Genomic DNA, 26,105 nt, shown 5'->3' with positions numbered 1-26,105 from the left:
GTTACTACATTGTTATCTTCAAAGTAGTTGCTCAGTACAAAATATAGGCATGCAAAATTGATCAAAAAGTATAGGCATGCAAAATTGATCAAAAAGTATTAGTTCATTTAATGAACTAATAGAAATTAGTAGTACAATTATCTTAGCTATCTTGTGTATATATATATTTTTTTTTAATTTCCCCTTCTTTCTTTTCTCCTTTCCCCATCCCAGTTGTTCTTTCCTTTTGAGCAATTTCTTTCCCTTTCACAAATCTATTTCAGTTCTTATGAATATGGTAGAGTGAAAAATATCCACTACACATTCCTAAGAGAAAAATTCAGCAGGGGTAAGCTCTTAGCACAGTACCTGGTTTCAATTCATATGAGCTCAATATTAACCTGGTAGACAAAAATCACTGCGTGAGGGACCTCTTTAAACAAAAGTCAGCTGTCTCAAAATATTGTCACCAAGAAAAAGTCCTTTTCATTTCTGAATGAATAACTGAAGGCAAAATGCTTTGTTCTATTCTATTCTAACCTGTGTTTTCATTGTGATTTGAAATCAGGGTTTGAGTTGGTGTGTGTGTGTGTGTGTGTGTGTGTGTGTGTGTGTGTGTGTATGCGTGTGTGTGCATGTGGTGTTACTCTATGGTGTTACTGTATGGTAGGTATTCAATAAGTGTTGGATGGAATTAAAAGGGAGGGATTTGGTCAAGGACCTCATCCTCTCTGTTAAGCACGGTATTCCCAGGATTTACCAAAATTTCATGCATATATTACAGCTTCAAAGAACATTTGTTACATTAATAAATGTGGGTTTTTAATAGGATTTGCAAGTTCTTTCCCTATTTCCCTTCTGAACTCTGAATTCCTTATATAATTTCTGAATTCTATGTTCACTAATAGTGCCTTCTCACTCTGAAGTATAGTGGTACTTCAGTCCACAACCTTATTTCATTCCACGATTCTGGAAAAGACGGCAGCAGTCATGTTCTTCACCCATTGCAGAGTTCAGAAACAAAAACAAAAGTTTGTCAAATGCTTCTGTTGCAAACCCAATTGTTCCCAAACAAAAGCATTCGTGAACCAAGGTATCATTATCAAATAAAAAATCTAAGCCCATCTGACTTTTAGTATTTTAGAAAACTTTATCATCATGCAAAAGCCATGAAATCTGTCCTTAGTACAACATGCTGTTCAATTATCTCCCAATTTAATTACCTCTTAACTCTTCACCATAACAACATACATCCCTGGGCTCCTGGTACATCATGCAACCAGACCTGTAGAAGTTCCAGGAGTATGTACATCCTGCCAACCTCTTGGACCAAACCCACAAGTTAAATTTGTGTGTTTCATCACCCAGTATCCACCTGTATATTCAAAGACAAGTACATATGTAACATAAATACCATCTAGCAAAGAGGACAACAGACCTTTCATCTTTAGTTATGCTTTACTCATGAAAGAAGCCGTCAAAACTTTCCAAATGCAAAGGGAATACCAATGCTCCCCACAAATAATACACTCATAGAAAAACGGGAGCCACCAGTGAGACACAATCACTAGCCATGTACTAGCTCTAACCAGGCCAAGTACTACCTCTCACTGTCTCAGTTCTTCATCTTAAAGTGGGGACAAGAACAGCCACTTCATAAAGTTGTTATAAGAGATTTATAGTTTTAAATGCCTAGAACAAGGCACTTGTAAGTACCATGAAATACAAGTGTTTCGATGTTAGAGATGGTATCTCAGCAGTAAGAAAGTGGTTTTTGAAAAGCGCCTTGTAGTTGCCCTGTAAGACACTATGGTCACACCTGCACATAAACAGTTCCCACCAAATGCTAATATTTATCAGTCACAGTCACTGCTATGATCAGAACTTTTATGTCCGCTCAAAACTATGTTGAAATCCTCAGCCCCAGGTGATGGTATTAGGAGGTAGAGCTTCTAAAAGGTGATCAGGTCAGAGGCAGGAAGATGTCATGAATGGGATTAGTGCCCTTACAGAAGAGGTGCGAGGGGGATCTTTGTTCTCTCTACCAAGTGAGGTCAGCATGAACTGATGGCTTTGAGGAAGCAGGGCTTGTCCACACACATTGACCTTGGATTTGCCAGTCTCCAGAACTGTTAGAAATAAATTTCTGTCTATAAGCCACCCACCCACTGTTGTGTTTGCTGTAGCATCCTCAATGAACTAAGAGAGCCACTCTATGGCTACAGTAGAACAAGGTAGGGAAAGGTCTGTCCGAGGACATATTGGCAATGAGAGAGAGACCAGGTTGTGAAATACCCCACCTTCAGCTAGGTGAGTAACTTCTGCTTCCTGACCAATAACAACTCGAGTCCCACTTTAATCCTCCCTGCTCTGAGGAATAAAGTTACCAAAAGAGCCCATCATAGACAAAAACACACAGACAACCAATCATCAAAACTGACCCTGTGTCCTGACAGCGCTGTGTTTAAAATCCACCTGTACTTCTGCAAACCCGCTCTGGGATCCCCCGGCACACGCTCAGCTCCCACCATCAGCGCCTCCTCTCCTCTTGCCTCACGGTGCAGACTCCTGCGCGCACTCTCCTTGCTGAGCTGGCCGGGTAAACTGACCTTGCTGTGATCTGGTGCACATGTGCTGGACCCTAAACTAATACCTCTAACAACAAAACCAACCACTGTCAGTTCTTGAGTGCTCACGCCAAGCACCTTCCCAAGCGCTTCACACATTCTCGCTTTCAATCCTTACAATAATCTACGTCTATCCCAGACTTTAAGAAGGAGACTAACTTATCTATTGAGCAGAGAAGCCAGAATTCAAACTCAGCTCTGTCAGACATGGAAACGATGCCTCATTATCGATGGGTTTCACAGCCTCCTGAATAGAGGGCAGTTGGGCAGAGCAGGCTTAATATTCTTTCTCTCACCCTGGGATTGAGCACAGTTTACCCGCATTTTGATGATTATTCCTCAGCATGTGTTTATAATCAAAGGGGAGAAAAAAGGAGGATGGATTCTCTACCCAAATGGAGGACAGCTGTCATTTTTAATTGACATAAACTTAAAACTAGGGCTACTAGGTTCACATTTGGAGCACAGAACACCTTCTCAGTGAGCAACGAGAATGATATAGCGCACTGTGAAAGGCAAGAGCCCTAGTTCAGCACTGCCCGTCACCCTTCTAGCAGGAGAAACGCTAGACCAGTTTCCTATTCTGTAAAATGGGTACCATAGTGCCTACCTCAGTGGGAGACAGTGAAGTCCCTGACACGTAAAGGCACTTGATGTACAAAAGCCATTGTTGCTACCATCACGAAGAAGAGTGACCCTCAGAACCTCCAAAGACGATTCACTGTGGATCACGTACCCTGAGCGATCATAACGGGCCCTGATCAGCCCCTTAAATGTCTGCTGAGAGTCACAGAGGCCATCAGAGCCAGGAATGAGGACAGGGAGGGGAAAGCAAGGAGAAAAGCGCTACTGAAAAATGAGGGAAAAGTCTCATTTGAGATGCTGTGCCTGCTTGTCCCAGAAACCAATGACACAGGGAAACAGAATAATAATGCTGTAGATTCAGGGTACTCTAATCTTCAGATAATATGAGAATTTAGATCAAGGGAACTTCAGTTCACATCTTCACTGAACCCCAAAATGTTATCTTCATGGCAATCCTGAAGACGTCCACAGGCAGGCTTTTGAAAGAGAAAGAGAAAAGGAAAGAACAGTGAGGGAAAGAAGAAAAAATCTGTACGTAGGGTGTTTGTGTGCGCATGTTATGGATCAGAAAGGTGAAATTACCACCAGTAAATGATCAGTTCCCTGTATTTACCACAAACCTCTCTTTCACGAACTGCAACCTATTCATTAAAAGCAGGGGAGATACGAGGACAGGAAATGGGAACGGGCCGGGTGAGGTGGGGGAAGAGAGGGTAAAAGAAATCACTTTGTTTCTAACGTGATGCAGTAAGATAGAAAGACAATCAAAGGGGTTAATCTAATCCCTCTGTGAAGCACCGAGTCAGAGAAGAAGACAAAAACAAACCTGTGATCTGGAACCTCTCAAGCCCCCACTCGGGGGGGTTAATGAAGAGTACACGGCTGTGAAATTACGTGCCCTCTGAGTCAGGAAAATGGTCCTACTGGTGCATGACCTTGAAATGAAGGGACGCAAACTTCACCTGATCCACAATTATAAAACCCAGAAAGGAGGGGCCGGGGGAGAAGGGAGAGGATGTGTAAAAGAGGCTGTGCAAACGTTCAGAATATGAAAACCCACAAATCTCAACCAACCCCAGCTTGAAGGGGGATCTAAACACAACATAAAATATTCAGAGGGCTTTAAAAGGACGCTGGCATTTGTGCAAGGACGTTAGGAGGCAAGCCTGTCCTCTTTATTTACATGAAGTAGATATTTGGTGGCTGTTGTTACAGACTTAGTGATGTTTGTCTCTGTTCAATTTTCCCTTTGCAATGAAAAATTGTCGCGAGATGATTTCTAGTCTTAGCTGCTTTACATGACAGTATTATCAAGGATTCATCAAGAGGCCATCTGTCGAATTTATGAAAAAAATATGCAAAAACAAAACAGATGAAAAGGAAAGAGCAAGACAGACTGGTCCAGGGGAAGATAGATGTGGCAGCATGTGCCTCCGTGTGAAAATTACAACATTTAAATACTGCAGAATAAATTACTGTGCCGAAAAATTAGCGATGCTCTCCCACTTTAGACGCTATCCCTACCATAAGAACATAATGAAATATATCACATATCAAATCACCCTTTCCTCAGACTATTATTATATTCTAATGAAAAATTAGGAGAGGAGAGACACATAAACCTCAAATGGGAGGGCTGAAAATGAGCCAGAGTGGATTTGCTCTAGTTCTGAGCCACGAGAAGCTTCTCCAAAATGCACAATCCGTATGGAAATAAGAGGCCCCCATTTATTAGAAAGTCAATAAAATAAATTACAGATTGTGTGAAAAGCTGAAATAATATATATTAAAATGACAACAAGGCTGGCCAAGCTTACACCCAAATTAGATGGGCTGAAAATACAACGTATTTCAGAAAGGAAATAGGAAAGGAGCAGAGAAAAGCTTGCGGAGACAAACGTCCAGAGCTGGAGTGTCGCCCCCTGGAGGCGAGACGAGAACTACACGCACATACTGTTCACTTGGGCTGGGAGAGGATCCAGGAGCAAAGCTGCTCATGCCAGCGCCACCCGGGCTGACTCCTCACGCACCGAAGGCTGCGGGCAGCCCCTTCTGGAATCTCTCTCCAGAGCACACCCTCAGCAGCTTTCTCTCCCCTCAGCGGATCATCCTCCTCGTTTCCCTCCATTTTACTCTTCGCTCCTAGCGTTTGATCTGTAGGAAAACTTCTATTCCAGTGCCTGAAAACAGTGCCTGTTAACAGCGGGACTAAGGATATATTAACATAAAAAGCTCCAGTCTCACAGTAAGATAGCAGCTGACAACCACCCCAAGATGTCCATAGAGTGAAGTCCTACCAAACCATTATAACTCTACCCTGGAAATTGAGAATAATAACAGTTTTAGCTAGCACTAGTCACTGTGCCTTAACTAGTTTACCCCTCAGTTAAACCCAGTGCGAGGTTTACTATTATCCGTGTTCCTCATTCCACAGGCAGAGAAGTGGGAACGGGAGAAGCGCATCACACCCAAGGTCACACATCTAAGATATGATGGTGCTGGGACTGCAACCCAGGCTATCACATACAAGACCTTAATCCACCGGCTACAATACCTCCCATTAGAAAGGCAGTCCTGAGTACTTCATTTATTTTGTTTGAAATGGTGCCAATTCTTTCAGCAACGTATACAAAAACCGCCTCTATGAAACTGAGTTGGACGGTACCATGCATGCCTCCGACTATTTCTAACCGTGATCCCAACCCGCCCTGGCCCTCTCTCCTAGTTTCCTTTCTTTCTGATGATAAAGGGTAATATGAGGAGTGTTTGCTTCTACCTATTATGGGACTAAGAAAAGGATAATTAAAATAAAGACAAAAAACATGGTTAGCAAAGGTTTGTAAAGACTGACACTCAGAGGTCTGATTTAAGGGAAATGTTTAAATTAGTTCATCTCAGAATCGTCTACATTTTATTAGTCACCTGGAAAAGGCTGAAACATTTTAGACCTGTGATATATTCAAATTTATAGGCATTTGATCAATGCAACCAAAAGTCTTTGATGCGCATTGATCATCTGATTAAAGATTATACATCTGAACTAAACATTGTACATGTTTGCTAAACCACATCACTATAAGACAGCAAATAACACTGTTGGGAAATAAAAACTTTCAGCACCTGAATTATCCTAATAACCTTCTACATGACCTACATAAGACTGTAGTACCTATGCGAGTCCTTGTATGGCATTTTCTTCTGCTTTCAACATAAACGGAAGAGCTGACCAACTTCAGTGCCTTCTTTGTTTTTTTCCAACTTCACTTCCCCTTTCACTCCTAAGTGAACATAAGTGCTGATTGATATATGCCACTTCGGATTTTTAATGTATATATAGTAATTGCACATATTTGCTTTCAATTTTGTGGAATTATGAATAGCTATAAATAAACATTGGAGTGTGAGTTCAGGAAGATTGCGGCCTCAACTCACCTGGTGCGGATAGCATTGAGATTGATCACTTCTTGTGAAATTCATCAATCCAATCACATAATTGCGTAATGGGAAAGCACCATGGGAGCGTCTCAGCCACAGCAAGACTTGGTAACACAGTCAGTTGTTCCTTCTTCCCTTCTTTCACTCTTTCACTTAAGCAAAGCAGACATCGATGATACTTCCTGAACATAAAAAATAAATTTTAAAAATCATCACATGTAAATTTTCAAATTATAAGTACAGTAGAAGCATAATCATTGGTCTTCTAATTTAAGCCCAGCCTGTAATTCTAAATTAATTTCTATCTAAAATGACACCAAACTGGAAACCAGATTCTAGAGTGAACTGCCCACATTTCCTGCTAACAAGTTGTTTGTCTTGGTAACCCAAAATATTGTTATACGTGTACTCAAGCTGAGTCAGACCTTCCTTGTGTGTATGTTAGTTTAGGGGACAATAAAACTACACAGCTACCCGAGTGGCCTCAGATAAATGTAAAAATGGACAGGCACACAAAATATTGTATTGATGTGTCAAGTTTATCCAAACACTTCTCTCCCAATTCTCTTGTTCCTCCTCTATGTCATATTGCACTCAGTGGCCAGGTCCAGGCCAGGCATGCACATCCTCATAAACAGGGCATGGAGAGTTGTACTCCAGCTCCCCAACACTCCAGTGCCTGGCTTAATCTCCACCCAGGAATCCCTTGATAACTCGAAGCTTCATTGGTTGGTTTGTGTGCGTTAAGAGTTGAGTATGCTCTCTGAGTTGAAATCAGACCTAACTTGCCTCTCCTTGACTCACAGGCCTCTCACAGATCTTGAAAAAAATAATATACACCAATGCACAAAGCTGTGACTATTTCTGCATCACTCTACAGAGCTCTCTCATTTTTTCATTGCATCAACTTTGCTTTACTTCTATCTTGACCCGCTATTTAATTTGGCTCATTACATTTGTATATCAGAAACTCATATTTGTGCAGGCACCATTCAGACGCATATTGGAAGCAGTTACTGGTGATGTTTTCCCCTATGGAATGCCCATGTATCATCCATCCATCAACCCAGCTTCCTTGATCTCTTTCTCAGTTAAACTCCCCAGGAGGCATTATTTGATTGCCCTAGTCTACTATGTTCATTACATCTGATTATTGTATTTTTTCAAAGAGAAAAAAATTAAAACAGAACAGTGAAGATAGTTAAGATAGTTATAGAGCTAGTTCCTCTTAGTTCATTGAAAATAAAGATTTGTGCTAATATTGTTTGGACAATATTTCATGCCTATATCTTGTACTCTGAGCAATTGCTATGAAGATAGCAATATACAATGTATTAATTATTAGTGTGTGTTGTAGTTTTTTCGTTAAAAAAAGGATCCAAAGAACTATTTTTACCTTACTTACACAGGATGCTTTATAGTTGTGTCTGATATATTTGTTGAATTTAATCAAGTTCTTGATCATTACAATTTATCTATTTAACTATCATTCATTTATAACTTATTGACTTATAACATTTTTCTGTGTGAATATAAACATTAAGTTATTTTAGGATCACTGAACTTACAGCACAGAAAAACATATAATGCATTTCAAACTTAATATGTCTTAAAAAGAGCCCTTAATTTTTATACCCAGTAACTATCCCTTTCCTGGCCTCCACTATCCTAAAAATGTTATCATCATTCATCTGCCCAGCTCCTCAAGTCAAAATTCTCATACTGTCCTTGCCCTTCTCTCCATCATTGTTAACTTGTTTTGGCATTTACAAATCCTTTCTTATCCCGCCTTCTATAAGACATGAAGACGGACATTTTCTGGCTTCAATTTTGGCCAAAACTGTGATGCCTTTCCTGCACATAGAACTTTTACCCCCAAAATTTTACAAAATGAAAAATAGATTATTATTGTAATGACAAGGGCTATATAGAAGCTGAAAATAACAGTTTCCAGAATGTTTAAAAGTACTATCTTTCATCTAGGGTATTTTGGTAAAACGTATCTCAAATTTTGTAGCATCTGAATGGGGGCCCTCTGATAATATCTAGGAAATGTAGATGAACCCTTGCATTTGCAGAGAGCTAAGTATTTGTCAAGCCTACACCTACTATTGACAGCATCTTTTGTTCCTATAGCAACTTAGAACGGTCCTCATGCCCATTGTGTCACTTCTGCTTTGCCATAGCACTGTGACAACTGTTTCACTGTTTTACAGATAGAGATGCTGTTTGGTTGACTTGCCCAAGATTACTTTGTGCTTCAACGTTAAAATTCGTCCTAGAACCCCAGTTTCCTAAAAACTGATACAGTGCATTCCTACTATAATGTCTCTGGGCGATTCTTCCTCTAAATCAGCAGCACAGCTCATATACATATGTACACTCTACCTGTACACATGTGCACACACCCTCACAGATGCACACACACACACACACACGTGAGACTCAATTTCTTTACAGTCACCAAAGAATCAGGCTATTTCAGAGGTTTCACAGCTGCCTGAACTCCAGCCATCTGCCTGAACTGCTCCTTTAGTCCGGGCTGTTTCTTGAGAGACATAAAAGGAATCATCTGCGACCCCATTAATATACATTAAAGTGGCCACGCAATGCATGAACCTGCCCACAATGGAGTCGCTGACACTCTGAGTGAGGCCGCCCTCCCCAGGCCTTTGGACTGGGCTGTGGAAGAGCGTGCTCAGGCGCAGGGGAAGCAGCATGAAGCCAGAGCCATGAAGCAAATATCCTGAGCAGCAGTCCTGCCCTCTGGCTGCATTTGGGTCCATTTTGCTCCTTTTAAAGCTACTGTCCTTTATAAAACATGTGTCTTCTGATCTGTGCCTGCTCAGCATGTGGCGAGGAGGCCGGGAAGAGTTGGTGTTATCTTAAATAACGGGTACGCCACATAAACACTTCGCATACCCCTCAGCCGCCCAGAAAGAGCAAATAAATCAGCACCAAAAAGCTTATTCTACAAACCCACAAATCATCAGAAATATAAACGCTTTCCTTTCTGCTCCCATGTTTTAATAAAGACTCCCCCCTCCTTTTTTTCAGACTCACTCAATTACAATATCACTATCAGTTCACATTACAGGTCAGAGATACGGTGCTTAATGTATGAGGAGCCAGTGTTCCTCTCCTAATAGCCTGTCATTCCGGGGATTTGAATGTCAGAATACAGCCTGCCGCGGTAATGCTAGTCGGCAGCCCGATGATGAAAACTTTGGACAAATCATGAGGAACACTCCAGATCCACATCATCGGAAGGTTACCGGGGAGAGCCTTTCATTCTGCTTTGACCCCTTGATCTGACAAGTGACACCTACAAAATGAACAGCTCTCCAACTTAAATTGTTTAACTGTAGCCTGATCAGTTTTATTATCTTGCTAATCCAGATATCAGCCGTTTCATCAGAATGGAAGATATGCATATCATGAATTATTTTGACATGAGGACCTTTTAATTTTTGCCGGCAATATTTCACTGCCCCAATCAGGGGCTGCAGTCACCGGTGCCGCTCGCCTCCTGGGATGTCAGCGGACAGCACACTCCTGACGGCACCAAATCATCCGGGAGCTGTAACGAGCCGTTGCTGCGATTATTATTATCTGCTGTAGTCATGCATTTCATTACAGCACAGGCAGTCGGGGCTGGGGCTCCAGGACGGTCTTCTCCAGGCATCTCTGCCATTTTATGGGCTTGTCGAGCTCTGGGGTATAATTTTGCTTTTCTTTCCCCTGAATAGACGAGGTGAGGTGAATTTCTAATAAAAACAAAACACTAGGTAGGCACTACAGGAAGAGCGAGCTCAATACAAGACATTAAGCGGCAGTAAGGCAGCCTGAATGGCCCACTTGAAGTTGATGAAAGCAGTGGTTAATCAGCAATATGGTTTGCTACAGAAACAAAGAGTTAACCCTGAAAAAACAAAATGTTCCCTTCTAAATTGCAAAGTGGCGAGAATGTTTTCTTAAGGAAAATTCCCTTCATCCCTTAGGTGTGTTTCTTAATTTCCCTCTCCCTTGCCAACCATTTTTTCCTCTTGAATTTCCATCCTATGAGGATCCAGCACCACTCCAAACCTGGACCACTTTGTCTACAGGCACCAAATTGTTTTGGCATTGTGCCACCAGCTATGCTGAGCAGCCTCAGGAAATATACCACCACACGGGCTTGGAGGCCGTCTTAGATCGCGCCAACCAATGCACCAGAAAGCACCTTCTTTACCCATTTGCTGCTCTATTACCAAAGCAGCCACGGGAGAAAGTTTTCTCTAGTTCCACAAACAACTGACCTGTGTTTACTTTGGGGGTACTATGAATCATATACGCTACTATTCTCTGTGTTGAAAGGGCTGTTAGAAATCTCAAAGATAAATTTTCTGTTCCTTAAAAAAAATAAGTAAACATAGAACTACATGGTTCAGATAATTCCACTGCTGGATGTACACCCAAAAAGAATGGAAAGCAGGGAATCAAACAGATATTCGCATGCCCGGCTTCACAACAGCCTTATTCATATAGCCAACAGAGGGAAACTACCCAAGTGTTCATCAGCAAATGAATAGATGAACCACATTTTGGTATATTCCCACAGTGGAATATTATTCAGGTCAAAAAAAAGGAAGGAAATTCCAATATATGCTACAAAATAGATGAAATTTGAGGTCACTTGGCTAAATATATAAAACAGACCCAAAAAATAACTATACTATTCCACTTATATGAGGTAACCAGAGTAGTCAAATTTAGAGACAGACAGTAAACCATGGTTGCCAGGGGTGGGGAAAAGGGAGAAAGAGAAGTTGTTGCTCACAGGTACAAAGTGCCAGTCCTGTGAAATGAAGATGCTTACGGAAATGGATGGTGGTGGTGGTTGCACAGACCTTTGTACTTAACAGTGATTAAGACAGTAAGTTGTATTTCCATCTCATTACAATTAAAAAACCCACAAAATTTGCCGCCAGCCTCCAGCAAGCATAAACTGTCTCACAGAATGTATATTACACAACTGTCTTTATTGGCCTTACTCACTTTACTCTTCCTACGCTTAAATTATCTTTTTCATTGAATTTTTAGAAATGTTTTTGTTGTATGTCAGTTTTTGTATAATGTTTTCTTTACAGAATAGGAAAGATTTCAATATTAAAATATACTCAGCCTGGCAAGACAACACCGCTGGGTTATTGTGTTGCAGAAAGAAAGAGAAAATGAGAAACGCATATTTCTGAAGCCCGCTGGTGACACTGGGGGAAAGGGAACCTCTGACAGGAAGGCTTCTTCTTGCTTCTCTAGTTCTGTCACCGGGAGATATCCTACCGTGCTCTTCCGGCCCTTCCGGAGCCTTGGGTCTATGTACACATTCTCTTTCTTGCCCAAGCCTGGGCCAACCTTACGGCTGCATATATTCACAGCTTCCTAGAGCCCTCTTCTCAGAAGGGCCTCTCACTTGGTTTAGTGCTCTTTATTGAATACTAAAATTCTCAACAGATTTTAAACAACAAGCCCCATATTTTTGTTTTACAAAAGGGCCTTATAAATCACGTAGCTGGTCTTGCCTTTAGTGAGTATATAGTTTTTCATCAAAGCCTCAGCCTGACCCAGTGCCCAACAGGTAATTCCGTAGAAGACATTAATATGTAGTTGGCCTTCCACATCTGAGGGTCCTACGTTTGCAGGCTCAAGAAATCACAGATTGAAAATATTTGGGGAAAAAATGCATCTGTACTGAACATACACACACTTTTTCTTGACACTATTTTCTAAACAATACTGTATAACTGCTATTTACATAGCACTTACATTGTATTAGATATTATAAGTAATCTAGGGATTATTTAAAATATGTAGGAGGATGTATGTATGTTATATGCAAACATTATGCCCTTTTACATCAGAGACTTGAGCATGTATAGGTTTTGTTATCTGCAGGGGGTATTCTGGAACTAATTCCCCATGGATACCAAGGGACAACTGTATAGACACACTATATGAAGCCCTTTATTTCCCAGTAGTAAATGTTTCTTCCTTGTAATCACCATATTAAACTTACTTCAAGCAAAGCTTACAAAAGCAGGAAAGGTATGCCAAGTAGGGGAAAGAAGGTTCATGAGTGCAAACACAGATGAAGTGAACACTATGTCCTTGGCCTTTTCTAAGTTGGAATCCATACATGGAAATCGCCTTTGATGTAAGGAACATGACTTTGTTGTATGCCCAAGTGACCATAGCCCAGGTCCCAGCTGCAACCGAGAACTACATGTGGATTTCTGGCAGGCAAGTCGTTATTAACACTACTGTATTTTTTTAAAACCATCAAGAGATCATTTACACAACTTCTCTAGCCATCCAGTCATTCCCTTGGAGGTAAAACTTTAATGGCTTTCCACTGTAACTAGATAGAAATGCAGAGCAAATGCAGAACTAGAAGAACAATGTGAGAAGGGAAAGGAAAAGACTAACGAAGGAAAAGAAATGCAGTCATCGCGATTCACTACTTGCAGCTTACTTCAAGTTCAAGAGCTCTGCTGTATCAGACATCTAGTGGTGATAGTCTAAAAGCAAAGGGTTTCCTTTTTATTCCATTTCCCAAAACCTACCTATGGCTTAATGGTCAGTTTGAATGGGAGCACTCAGTTTAACTGAGTCAGCATGGGTCTGGGTGTGAAAGGCCCACCTGAGGATTGTTGCCAAAATGACACAAGACAAGAACAGGAGGGGGAGATTGCATGCTGCTGATTTCCCAGGAGAAGCTCTGTTGTGGCTGATTTTCCAGGAACTCTGCTGTTTTAAGGAGCTCAGTTCCTTGCTGTTGCCAGGGGTGGCTGCCGTTCTCTTCTGGGGAGCTCTGGTCTTCGCCTTGAGTGTTGCTTTCTGGGTCTGGTACAGATCCCTCGGTCTTCTGGCACAGATCCTTCACGCTGCTGTACAGAATTTCCAGCTTCCACCACTGCCTTTGACCTTCCCGGTGTTGATCTTCGCTGCAGACTTGCGATAGGCATTGCTGTGGGCTCTAGGCCTTCAGCTGGACTCATGCAGGACATGGCTATGGGAATCAGGCTCTAGGTTGAATTTTTCTGGTCCCTTGTGCATAGACAGATCTCTTGCACTCTTCTGCATTTGACTTTTTGGGTGAATAATATAAAATTATCCTATAAATTACATGTCCTGCACTAAATCTATTCCCTTGCAAACCCCGACAACAATACTAACTAAATGTCAAGAAATTTCAACCAAAGACTCTCCGCTAGCAGTCTTTGAATTTTGTGATTTAATTTTTATTTGCGTGAGGATCAGGAACCAAGTCAACCAAAGACATGAATTTGAAGCAGAAAAGGGGGAAGAAATAGAAAATTGGGCAGAGAGGGGCCAGGGGATTCACTAGGAAATGAGGCCGGGGACAACATTTGCTGGTTTGCAGACTCTCACTAAGCCACCCCCCACCCACATGCTCACTCTGTTCCTAACGGCGTCTTCATCAATTAAGATTCTCTGAGACCGCCAGGCTCCAAGATCAACAGTACCATCCACATACTCACTATTCCACTGGCACAGAGAACAATTCTGAATATTAAAAGTAAAGCAACATATTCTGTCATGTCTTTTGTATACAGACAGCTGAAGCTGCTTGAAAGTTTGGCACCAAAAGGCCAAGTACCATATTTTCAGCCACCCACACGCCAAACCCTATAATAACTACAGACTCTCGATGTGAAATTTTCAGACATTTGCAGCAAAGAAAAACTAATAGTCATGTTTCTTCCTGTGCTTCCTTTCCTAACAGGGCAGTTTCTCAACTTTAAAACCTCATCGATGTGTGCTAAAGTGAACAAAGGGTGCTGTATAGATATTTTCACCAGATGTCAAATGGTGCTTATTTATTTAAACAGAAAACCCCGCTTTGTACATTTGGTTCATTTAGTGGAATGTGCTCTGTAACAAATATTTTTTATGAGTAAAAAGCTGCCACCAGTGTGCTTAAGTTATAATAGGGCGTCAGGAAAGTCTGCTAGCTGAAACTAAATATTGCTCTTTTGCTTTTGGTTGAAATGTAAATTTCACTCTTATCCTCCTCCTACTGTAATGACAGAAACATTGTAGCTAAAGTTATTCCAGGACTAATAAGTAATCCTTTCTCTGCGGCCCAGTCTATAAGCAAGATGTTCAGCCTGGCTGTCCTTTTAAAGATAGTGTGTAGCTAGAGAATTGATATTCTCAAAGATAATGACAGAAGACATATTTCCCTCCTGCCTAACTATCTAGGCTCCTGTGGCATAGGAGCCAGAAGAACCTAAATTCTGAGAGTTTATGTTGTCCAGTCAGTGAAGATAGTAAAATGGCCAGCTTGAAACTCCTCTGAGCTTCTGCAAATATGGAGAATATTAAGTTGTTCAAGGACCTTGGCATCCCAGATTCTCCTCAATAGCAAATGTGCTTTCAGCTCAGACTGCCACCAGGAAGTTTTTCCACCCATTAGAACTGAAGTGTTTTAGTATTCCTCCTATTGACAATGTCAGAAGCAGTTAGACAGAGATGACATTGCTCAGATTAGAAATAGACAAGATGTTTCAGAAATAAAGAAATATATACAGAGTGCATTCCCATATTTTCAGACCATTAGCTACAGATTCTGCAGAACATATTGTAGAGTGCCAACTCCCTTACAAATACAACGAATGGATAAACAGTGTATTGACAAAGAGAACTTCGAACAAGTACAGAGAGAATCTGAGTATTTTCTGGTAGTCTAAAGGCTCTGGTATAAGAAGTAAAATCCCAGCACAGAATAGCCTGATATATAAAAAGGGGAATTTAGGAGACGTCGACAGTACTTGAACAAAGTAAGAGGGGGAACTCTGAACTGAAGCAGAGACTGTTTTACTTAGTTATACTTGGTAAAGAGTTTTTCACCAGTTCCTTGAGAAGAGATTGGCAGATTAAGCTGTCAACACTGTATGCCACTTTTAATGTTCTGTGTTTTTATATAACATAGGTTTTATTTAACTTTTCAATAAAGAACACACAGTTCTCATCTCACCCTGTGCTTCATCCATATTTCTTTTTTCAAACTCAACATCAAAAAATTCATTCAGCTTAAGAAGCTTAGAATTCTAGATGAAAAGGGGCTGGCATAATATTGTAGTGAAGATTTGGATATTTTTATTTATCAGATATGCATTGGTGAGTCATCACTTAGGGATGCTAACCTAACTTTCATTTCTAGCAATGTGATGGCTCATATTTACTGAGAAAATCCACCACTAGAAAACATCTGGAAATACAGGTCATTTTTAAAATTTTTAAAAATAATTATCTGATCTCACAAATAAAGTGAAAGCTCCATGGGCCAAAAATAAAAAGGAAATTGAAAATCAGTACAGTGAACTATCTCTGGGTTTTAGACCTCATTGTCTTCAGAACATTTTACTAGTCATACAAATCAAGTAATTTCTTTTTAAATGACTAAATAATGGCAGAAACAAGGCCTTTGACCTAAATATGAGGAATCAAAACTATATTTTTTATAAAACAAAGATTTTCAAAAACTATATTTCAGAGAAAGAAAAAGTTTGATAAAAATCAAAGTTCTATTTCTTAGTAATAATGTTTTCTTGTCAGTCCTAGCCAGTATTTCAGGTTTAAAACCAAAACAAAAGAAAAAAATCACCTCATATTAAGAATATGGAAATATAAGTCTCCATCATACCCAAGAAACTACTAAGTTGAAATACCAACATAAAAATTATACCTGACTTGTAACACCCCATAAGGCACCTTAAAAAAACAAATGCTGCTGACCATGGTAGCTCACCTTCGTAATCCCAGCCTCTCAGGGGGCTGAGGTATTGAGATCCTGTTTGACCCAAGCCTGGGCAATTTTGTGAGATCCTGCCCTCTAAATAAAACTACAAGGAGTTGAGGAGGTAGCTCAGTGGTAGGATGTCCCTGGATTCAATCCCCAGCATTGTTTAAGAACAAAAAAAAGCAAAACTTCCTCTGAAGGGCCATGTCAATCCAGTCAATCCAGGCCATATAGGATTCCCATCTAACACGCTTAGTGAAAATGATCTCAACATCCAAAATGATAAAATGCTTGAGGAAAAAGTTACCCATGAGAAACCCAAAACATAAATAAACTGAAGAGCAAAATGAAAGACAGATGATAGGAAACAGGGAGGTAGACTTTTTCAAATGGATATGGATCCAACAGATAGAGGGAGGAGAAGGAATGGGAATATAAAAAGAATTAAGATGTGTTGTGTACATGTACCGACTCCACATGATAAATGTCATTATTATGTACTACAAAGATGTCCTAATAAAAATAAAGATTTAAAAAAGAAACAAGTTACCCTAAGCCAAATCTCTGATAAACAGTGTTAGAATCCTAGCAATATCAAAATAGCTATTGAAAACTGAGTACAAATAAGTTTAAGGTAAGATACAAATAAGATTTTATTTTAAAACATGAAAAATAAATCATTTTTTTCTATTTACCTTTTATCAAAAAAATCAAACCATAACATAAATTCCAGAAATTAACAACATATAAATGAAATGTTTTAAACAGCAAAAAATACACGGAATGAGGAATTTTATTTGAGGAATTTTATCACTTCAAAAAAAAGATGGAATTAGATACTTTGGGAAAATCCAAGAGAAGAAATAGAGCTCAGAGAGAAAAAAATTGGAGTAGGAAACATGAAAGAGAAGTTAGAAGATGCAGAAAGAGGAATGATGTGATCCAGTTTGTGGACTAAGATTCTCTAAAGAAGAAAGATAAAGAGACAGGGGTAGACAGAGGCAAAAAAATACTGACTGAGAATTTTCTGAACTTGATGACAAGATATCATGCCTATATCTTGTACTCTGAATACTACAAAGACAATAATATGCAATGTATTAATTATTGTAAATCTACTACTAACCTGTCCTGAAGCTCTGTTTTATTGTTATTTTTATTTTTTCCTCTTAAAAATTAAAAAAAGAAAAAAAAAATTCAGGAATGCCAAAGAACCTCAAAGGAAAATAAACGAATTTATACCCAGATTTTTTAGGTCTTGAAAGCAACCAGAGAGTAAAGACAGACTTCCTATAAGCAATGACAATTTAGACTGACAGGAAGCTTTGCAGCAGCAACAACTGATGTCAGAGAACAGAAAAAAAAATAACTTTAAAAAGCCAAGACAAAATAATTCTGAAACTATAATTCTTATTCCCAAGTATCTTAAGAACTAAAAGAAATACATCTTATTATACTGAAAGAATTTACCATGAACTGCCCCAAATTAAATAAACACCTAAAAGATGTGTTTGGAAAGCAGAGAATTGAACCCAGAAGTAAGGAATGAGTTGAACATGTGATGAGCAAAAATATTGAAAAATGTGTGGGTAATACTAAGAAATCTTTACATAAGAATCACCAATAATCATCACTAATTCTACACATCAAATAGAGAACTACGGTCACCCCTTCATTTGGAAGGGGAAGACGTGAAATCCCATATGGGAGGATTTCATAGGTCAGGCCCAGAAATGGCATACAGTATTTCCACTGACATTCCCTAGCAAGAGGCAACATAGATCTGCAAGAACGCCTAGGAAGAAGGGTATAACCTGAAAGAATGAGGGACAGTTTTGCTAACAGTGAACCAGATTCTGCCATAGCCTGCCCTGTCTTTTACTAATAACCTTTTTAAATAACAGCTGAATTGAGCAATTAGACAGAGATAAGGATATCATGAAATGTACCCTTTTAAAGTGTATAATTCAATGGTTTTTAGTATATTCACAAAGTTGTACCACCATCATCCAACTTTAGAACATTTTTATCACCTCAAAAAGAATTCCCCAACTACTGTTAGAGATCATTACCTTTTTCCCTCTCCCCCTACCCCATAGCAACCACTAATCTATTTTCTGTCTCTATGGATTTGACTATTCCAAACACTTCATATAACTACACATAAATTTAATGCAATATATGACCTTCTTTCTGAATTCTCACTTACAATATTTTCAGGGTTTATCTGTGTTGTTTCATGTATCGTAATTCTTTTTGTTGCATAGCCAATTAACATTCCACTGAAAGGATATCTCATATTTGTATACTTATTAATTAGTTAATAGACATTTGAGTTATTCCTGTTTTGGCTATAATGCATAATACTGCTCTAAATATTCATGTACAAGGTTTTATTCAAATACCTGTTTTCTGTTCTCTTGAGTATACATCTAGTAGTAGAATTCCTTGGTCATAATAGATATCTTTCTAGGTTGCCCAAATTAATATGTAGATTTAATACAATTCCAGTCAAAATTCCATGTTTTGGTGTACTTGTACTGCATATAACTGAAAATTAGCAATGCAGTAATAAAATTTAGGTAAAAGATTTAAGATCAAAAATAACAACCCCAGGAGCTGGGGATTTAGCTCAGTGGCACAGCACTTGCCTGGCAAGCACAAGGTTGTGAGTTCAACTCCCAGTACCAGAAAAAAAAAAAAAATTACATGAGGAATTCCAAAATAACAACCCCATAAAAAGAACAAAAGAAGAGGTTTTGACTTACTAGATATCAAAATTTATAAAAATATTAACATCAAAGAGTATTAAAGATGTGGTAAAGGATAAGCAAAATTAATCAATAGATCAGACTAGGAAGCCTACAAATACATATGAAGTTTAGGGCTAACTTTGCATATTGAAGGGAAATACAGCTTCAATAAGTGGGATTAGTATTGGTCAGTCATTCTGAAAAATGTTAAATCTGTATACCTGTATTGATAAGTATTAAATTTAAGAACTTCTATGTTTATTAAGGAGATCAGCTAAGAATTTGAATCCATGACACATTTTAAACTCTGAATAATTATAAGTTAAGCCAAGCAGTTCAAGAGAAAAATGGGCAAATACTTGAAACAGCACATCACTGTAGTAACTTGAATGAACAACAAACATGAAAAAAAGTTCAAACTATTTATATACAAAGCAAATATAAATAAAACCTAAAATGAATACTATATATACTCACCAGACTGGCAAAAGTTTAAAAGTCTGAGAATATCAAGTAAATGAGGATATGGAGATCTGAATTTGTATAATTACTACAGAAACTTTGAATTAACTGGTAAAATGGAAAAAGAATTTGATGACCTATAAATCCTCCTACATATGTATGCTTTAGAAATGCTTTAGGAATTTAGTTTGTTCATAAAAGCACTATGGTCATAGGCAAAAAAGATAACATATTGTTATATATACACATGCATTAATATATATATACACATATTGTTATATATACACATATATGTGATACAGTAATGAAAATTAATGAATTTCCAGCACATACAATAACAAAGGTACACCTCAAAAACACAGTGTTATCTGAAATAGTAAAGTGAATAATAAAAGTTCAAAAACACAAAGCTAAACAATAACTTATTAAGATATATAGACATACATAGAAAGATGTAAATAAAAACAATGAAAACAGAGACAGAAAATTCAAGACAGTATAAATCTGTGATTGGAAAAAGACATGCAGGGATTTCACAGTTAATGGAGCTCCTAGACCAGGTATGATGGCGCACATAGTATTTGGGAGGATGAGACAGGAGGATGCTGCAAATTTGAGGCCAGGCTGGGCTACATAGTGAGTTTCAAGACCAACCTAAACTCCATAGCAAGACTCTGTCTCAAAAAAATAAAGACAAAAAATTAAACTCTTCTGAAATTCAGGGGCTGGGTTGCCATAGACACTCTCCATATCTTTTGTGAAGAAAAAATATGTGTGTATATATTCATTCCTTTTATCTATTTCTTGTAAGATAGAAACTGCTCCATCAAAATGGAGTAAGCTCCACCCTAAGCTCCACCCACAATTTCAGTTGTGAAAGTAGAGTATCAAAAGAACCAATATGACATCCACTAATCTACCCAATACTGGTTGTGAGATAAAGCATTGCTAATATATCAGCTTGGTTCTCTGCATTTGAAATGTTTTATGGTTTTAAGCAGAATATAACTCTAAGTGACTTTCTCAACACCAGTTTTGCCAGAAACACTGTGAAGATTCTGACTTCTCAGTTTTAGATCATTTAAAACACTAGAAGAGAGGGAGTAGTAGCAGATTCATCCATAATGAGCAGTGGCAAATCATGCTCTTAATGTTCTTTCTATATATTCGTAATTTTTAAAATACTGTACAGCTAGCTACATTTCTAAATGAAAGTTAGCGATAGCCATGGAGTAATAAGACCCAGAAAGACATAACGATGAGCTTGAATGTGAAAAACGTGGTGTTTCTTCAGCAATCCATCAATAAAAACTTGGAAAGAGGGCTGGTAATACTGAGTTGCATTAAACCATGTCCTGCTCCAAGTCTATGCCCCAGGTTTACTTCCAAGTCTAAGGACGGTTCAGGGTTAGGATGAAATCAAGTTCTCCTATGGCTCCATCTTCTTATTTTTCAAAATTGTCCATGATGAACTTCTCTTGCTTGTGTCTAGTACTCATGCATTACAGGCACAGCTATCCTGTGAACCTTCCAGTTCACAGGGAAAGGAGCCCCGGCGGCCACCCCATCCTGCAGGAACACCTGTGTGCCTTGGGACCCCGGTGCAATTTCTCCTTGCCTTGATGCTCTAATTTCAAAATAGAAGATATCATCATAGATTTTTCTAGGGGTTAAATGAGTCAATATATAAAACACCAGGTATATAATAGGTGCTTCAAAAAAGTGCCTGGCGTTCTCCAGCCATTTTCTCTGCTCGGGTGAACGCAGTCTCTATCCCAATGCGCTGAATACCTGTTCAGAACTGAACGAAAGTTAGAATTGGAGATTAAAGGATAATTATCAAAAAGGTTGTCTAGATTCTTCTTCTTACAGTTTATGACTGGTATGTTTTCAAAAATGCTTCCAGAATGCTTTTCTCCCAAATGAAGTGTATGCTACAAGGAACTCCACACTTACCTTAAAACTCTTGTAAGTGCTAGAAATTAAATTATAAGGATGGCAGAGATCATGAACACATGAATGACAAAACTATTAGAAACAAATGTGAAACACTAGAGACTAAAGGACTTAACTTGACTCCTACCTACACATTTTAAAAACAATTTTAAGCCAGGCGTGGTGGCCCACACCTGTAATCCCAGCACTCCAGGGGCGGAGGCTGGAGGATCATCATGAGTTCAAGGCCAGCCTGGGCTACAAAGTGAGCTCAAGGCCAGCCTGAACTGCATAGTGAGACCCTGTCTCAAAAAGACCAAAAAACAAAAAACAAAAAACAAAAAAAAAATTTTTAAAGATGTTTGGATTCATTTGTTCTAATTTGGTGTTGTTAAATATAGAAATATTTTGACAATCTGGGAAACAGAACTATTTGCTTTTTTAAAATTTTGTGTTGCTAAATATAGATTTTGATAAATTGAAAGGGAAAAAGCTATTTTAAGTCTACTTTCAAGAAGCTTCACAAGTTATGTTAGTGTCTACTGAGTATATGGTTTTGCATTTTCCTTTGCAGAATATTAACTAATATGAAAATACTAATTCTTGTCCTCTAAGGGTTTACATTCTAGGATATCCCTTCCTTTGGGAGAAAATAGTCTTTGCATTTTGAAAAGAGCAGGCAGATGGCTTAATCCACTGGGTTTAGTTTCAGACAAACAAACAAAAACATTTTTGAGGTGTAGATAAACTAAAAGAAACAGATAAAAACATGTCAAGAGTTTTACATATATTTGGCTCTATGGAGACATTCAATATTAAGTGTTAAATAAGCATAATATTTACACATTTATTCTAAGTCATCAGTCTAAAATTCTTTGGTTTCCAAAAGATTCACTGAATTCAACAAGTATTTTTCCAATACCTACAATGCACTTGTTTGTTACACAAAAATTCTCTCCTCAATGCCTTGGCTAATATTTGTGAAACACCAATATGAACTTCTTGCCTATTAATTCTATGATATTGATGATGAGCTGTTTTCTAAATCTAGGTAAGACAAATAAAGATGCAAAGAACTTTGAAATGTTTTGCCCAGTGCTCTTACCTCACAATGAAAAACGCTGAGACAATGTCAGAACGTGTATAGGAAAGTCTGCAATGTGTATGTTGGTGTCTCCCTAATCTTTTGAAGACTGCCATGAATGAGAGATGGTGATCAACATCATGCCTAAGCTCCACCCACAATGTCAGTTGTGAAGCACAAATACCAGATTCAAGACCCCTAGAAGATGCCTGAATCCAGGGAAAATACACTATATATATTTCTTCCTGTTCATACATATCTATGATAAAGTGTTACTTATATAGTTATAATAGAGTAATAACAATTACCAATAAAGTAGAAGTAGAGTATCATAATACTCTACTGTTATTTAAAACTTATGAATTATTTATATCTAGAATTTTCCATTTAATATTTTCAAATTTCAGCTGACTGCAGATAAAATGAAACTAGAAAGTGATACCGTGGGGAAGGAGGACTACTGTAAGTCTCACAGACATTAGAATTTGAAGTTAAACAATATTTACTACACTTGGAAACAAGGACAATAAATACTAAGTGCAATAAAATAGTAGCACAAAATGCCCTTCAAGGAGTTGATTCTAAAGTAATGAAAGAGAGATGGTACCAGGGAGCTTGCTAACAAGTCTGCCTTTTGTTTTGTCCCACTGTGATCAGTTTACCCACAGAGGTGCAAAATAAATCTATTGGCATCTCTTATCTGTATAATACCAGCAAGACCTCTCATTGCATGAGATTCATGCAGTCATTTCACACATGCAATCATCTCCTGATCTCAAGACTCAGACACAGACCTTCTTCCTCATCCTGGGGATCCTCCGGAGGCCAAGCAGCTTCTCCATTCAAGCTCTCTGGGTATTCTGCCACCTCCTCAGAGAACATGTCTGTGCTCCCTCCTCTGGAACAACCTCTGGGACAATCTCCATCTCTGGAACAATCTTCTTCTTAGTCTATGCTTGACTAGTGGCAAGTCATCTTATAGATCTGTTTAAATGTTGATTCCTGTAGGAAAACTTCTATTCACAAACTAGAGTACATCCCCATGCTAGTTACTTTCCCATTACTGTAACAATCAACTTCAAATAGGAAATTTATTCTGGTTCATGCCTTGGGGATTTCAATCCATGGTCACTTGGCCCATTGTTTTTAGATCCCAGGCAACACAGCTTATCATAGCCGGAGCACATTCAGAGGAAATAGAAGAGAAACCACATGGCCAAAACCAGAAGAGGACAAAGGGTTAGGATGCTGATGTGCCCTTTCAGAGCACGCCCCCAAGACCACAGGTCCTTCTGGTAGACCCACCTCCTAAAGGTTCCACCACCTCCCAGTTACACCACAGACTTGGGACCAAGACTGTAACACATGGCCTTCAGAGGACGCTTACCCAAACCACAATAAGGCCCATTTTATTTTCTTCCATAACCCTGCTTTTGGCCTTTCAAAGCATTTTTTACAACTGTGACTAAGTAATTATTTTTTAGTATCTTTTTCTTTTGTTAAATTTTGAGGCTTATGAAAACTAGGACCACTTTTGCGGTATATAGTGGGTCCACATTTTGCCTTTTTTATAACTATTTCCCCAGCATTGAGCAATGTGCCTGTTACACAATAACTATTTAAGACATACATAAACCAGTTAATGAATGAATGAATCAATGGATTAATTAGGTTTAGTCAGAAGGGCCTCATTATGAACTCATGTATGAGCTTGATTTACTCAGATCCTGAAGTCACTCATTGTGGATGGTTTTGTAGCCAAGGTTGAATTTCCCTTCAGCAAGTCCTATTACTCAGCATGTTGCCTGGCACATAGTAAGGGTTTTGTAAACATTGGGTAAATGATGAATGGGTGAATTTGCTGTTTTAATTTGTCTACCATAAGATATATTTTTCTTGGGGGCTGGGGATTTAGCTCAGCGGCAAAGTGCCTGCCTGGCAAGCGCAAGGTCGTGAGTTCGGTTCCGGGTACCGGAGAAAAACCAAAACCAAAAAAAAAAAAAAAAGATATATTTTTCTTTTTAAAAAAAGCAATAGCCATTCTCATCAAAAGAGTTCAACAAATGTACACAGATTTGAAAACTTTTGAACCCAGGATGTCATGTGTGCTAAGCAAGTGCTCGGCCACAGAGCCCAGCAGCTTCTCCCCATCCCCTAGGGTCTCACTATGCAGTTCAGGCTGACCTTGAACTCACTGTGTAGCCAAGGCTGGCCTCAAACTCTGGCAATCCTCTTGCCTCAATGCCCCAAGTGCTGGGATTACATGTGTGCCACCACAGCCAGCTCCAATATGGAAAAATTCAGGGAGATTAAATGATAGGAAAATAAAACGGAAAAAGTATGTTCCTCTTAAATTCTTCAAGTGGTGCTATCTGTAACATACATTTGGTACACAGACACTGAACTGTCAGTTAACTTTATATGTTTATACAGTTTATCGCCTCATTATACATTATAAACTTATCAACTCATTATAAGTCTATCAACATTATGTTTATCAATTCATCAACTATATTATACATTTCTTAAGATCTAAGAACATATTTTATGCTTCCCCATGTCTTCTCCCCCCAACTTCTAGTTTAGAGCAGCCGGCATAGCACCTACCACATGAGGTACTTGTTCAGTACAGAATACAGCATGACACCAGGGGACATACTGAGTTCAAGGCTGAGTTACCATTTAATTCTCCTGTGCATAGGTAAAAGCTGGCTTCATTGCATGTAGCCTTCCCCAACTTTCATCCTGAGGTTCCAGCTTTGACTGCCGGAGTGATGCTGCTAGGTTGAACACAGTAGGCAGGAAGATGGATAAATCCAAGATGAAAGTCATCAGCTCAGAGTCAAGTTCCTAAATTTCTAAATTACAGCAGCTATTTTGATAAGGGCTTAAATTACACCTGGTTAAAAATGCCATATTAATTGTGATTAGAATAACAGTAATTTGACAATTTTGTTTAATAATTAAAAAAAGATTCAAATGGAAAACATACAGGAGAGGTTTTTGTATTTGTTGCTAAAATCCAAAAACACAAAAGACTATAGCAACTGTATAAATTATATTTTGCTAGTTGTCAGAAGTTTTTATGCAAAAAGAACTTTTTTCTTAAAAAATAAAGCACTAGATCGCAACAAGACCAAATAACTACACAGCGCCTACCTGGCAAGCACAAGGTCCCAAGATCGATTCCCGGTACCAAACAAACAAACAAAAACCCCTAGAACATCAAGACCAAATAATTAGAAAAGGAGAGAAGGGAGGGAGAACTGGTCGAGAAGACGGCAAGAGCTTCAGATTTTGCCCATCTGTGGCATTGTGCCCTGCTCAGCTCTCAGCAGTGAGCAGCCCGTCGCCACCAGGTTCAGCTCTACTGAGTTTTTGAACCAACCCTGTAGAGCTGTAAAGAGCTGAACGCGCCCATGGCCTCATCTCATGCACGG

The sequence above is a fragment of the Chinchilla lanigera genome, unplaced genomic scaffold (assembly GCF_000276665.1).
Source record: "Chinchilla lanigera isolate Chin_1 unplaced genomic scaffold, ChiLan1.0 scaffold00043, whole genome shotgun sequence".
Taxonomy (NCBI): domain Eukaryota; kingdom Metazoa; phylum Chordata; class Mammalia; order Rodentia; family Chinchillidae; genus Chinchilla; species Chinchilla lanigera.
The sequence above is the reverse complement of the archived record's forward strand: the minus strand, read 5'-3'. Positions refer to the sequence as shown.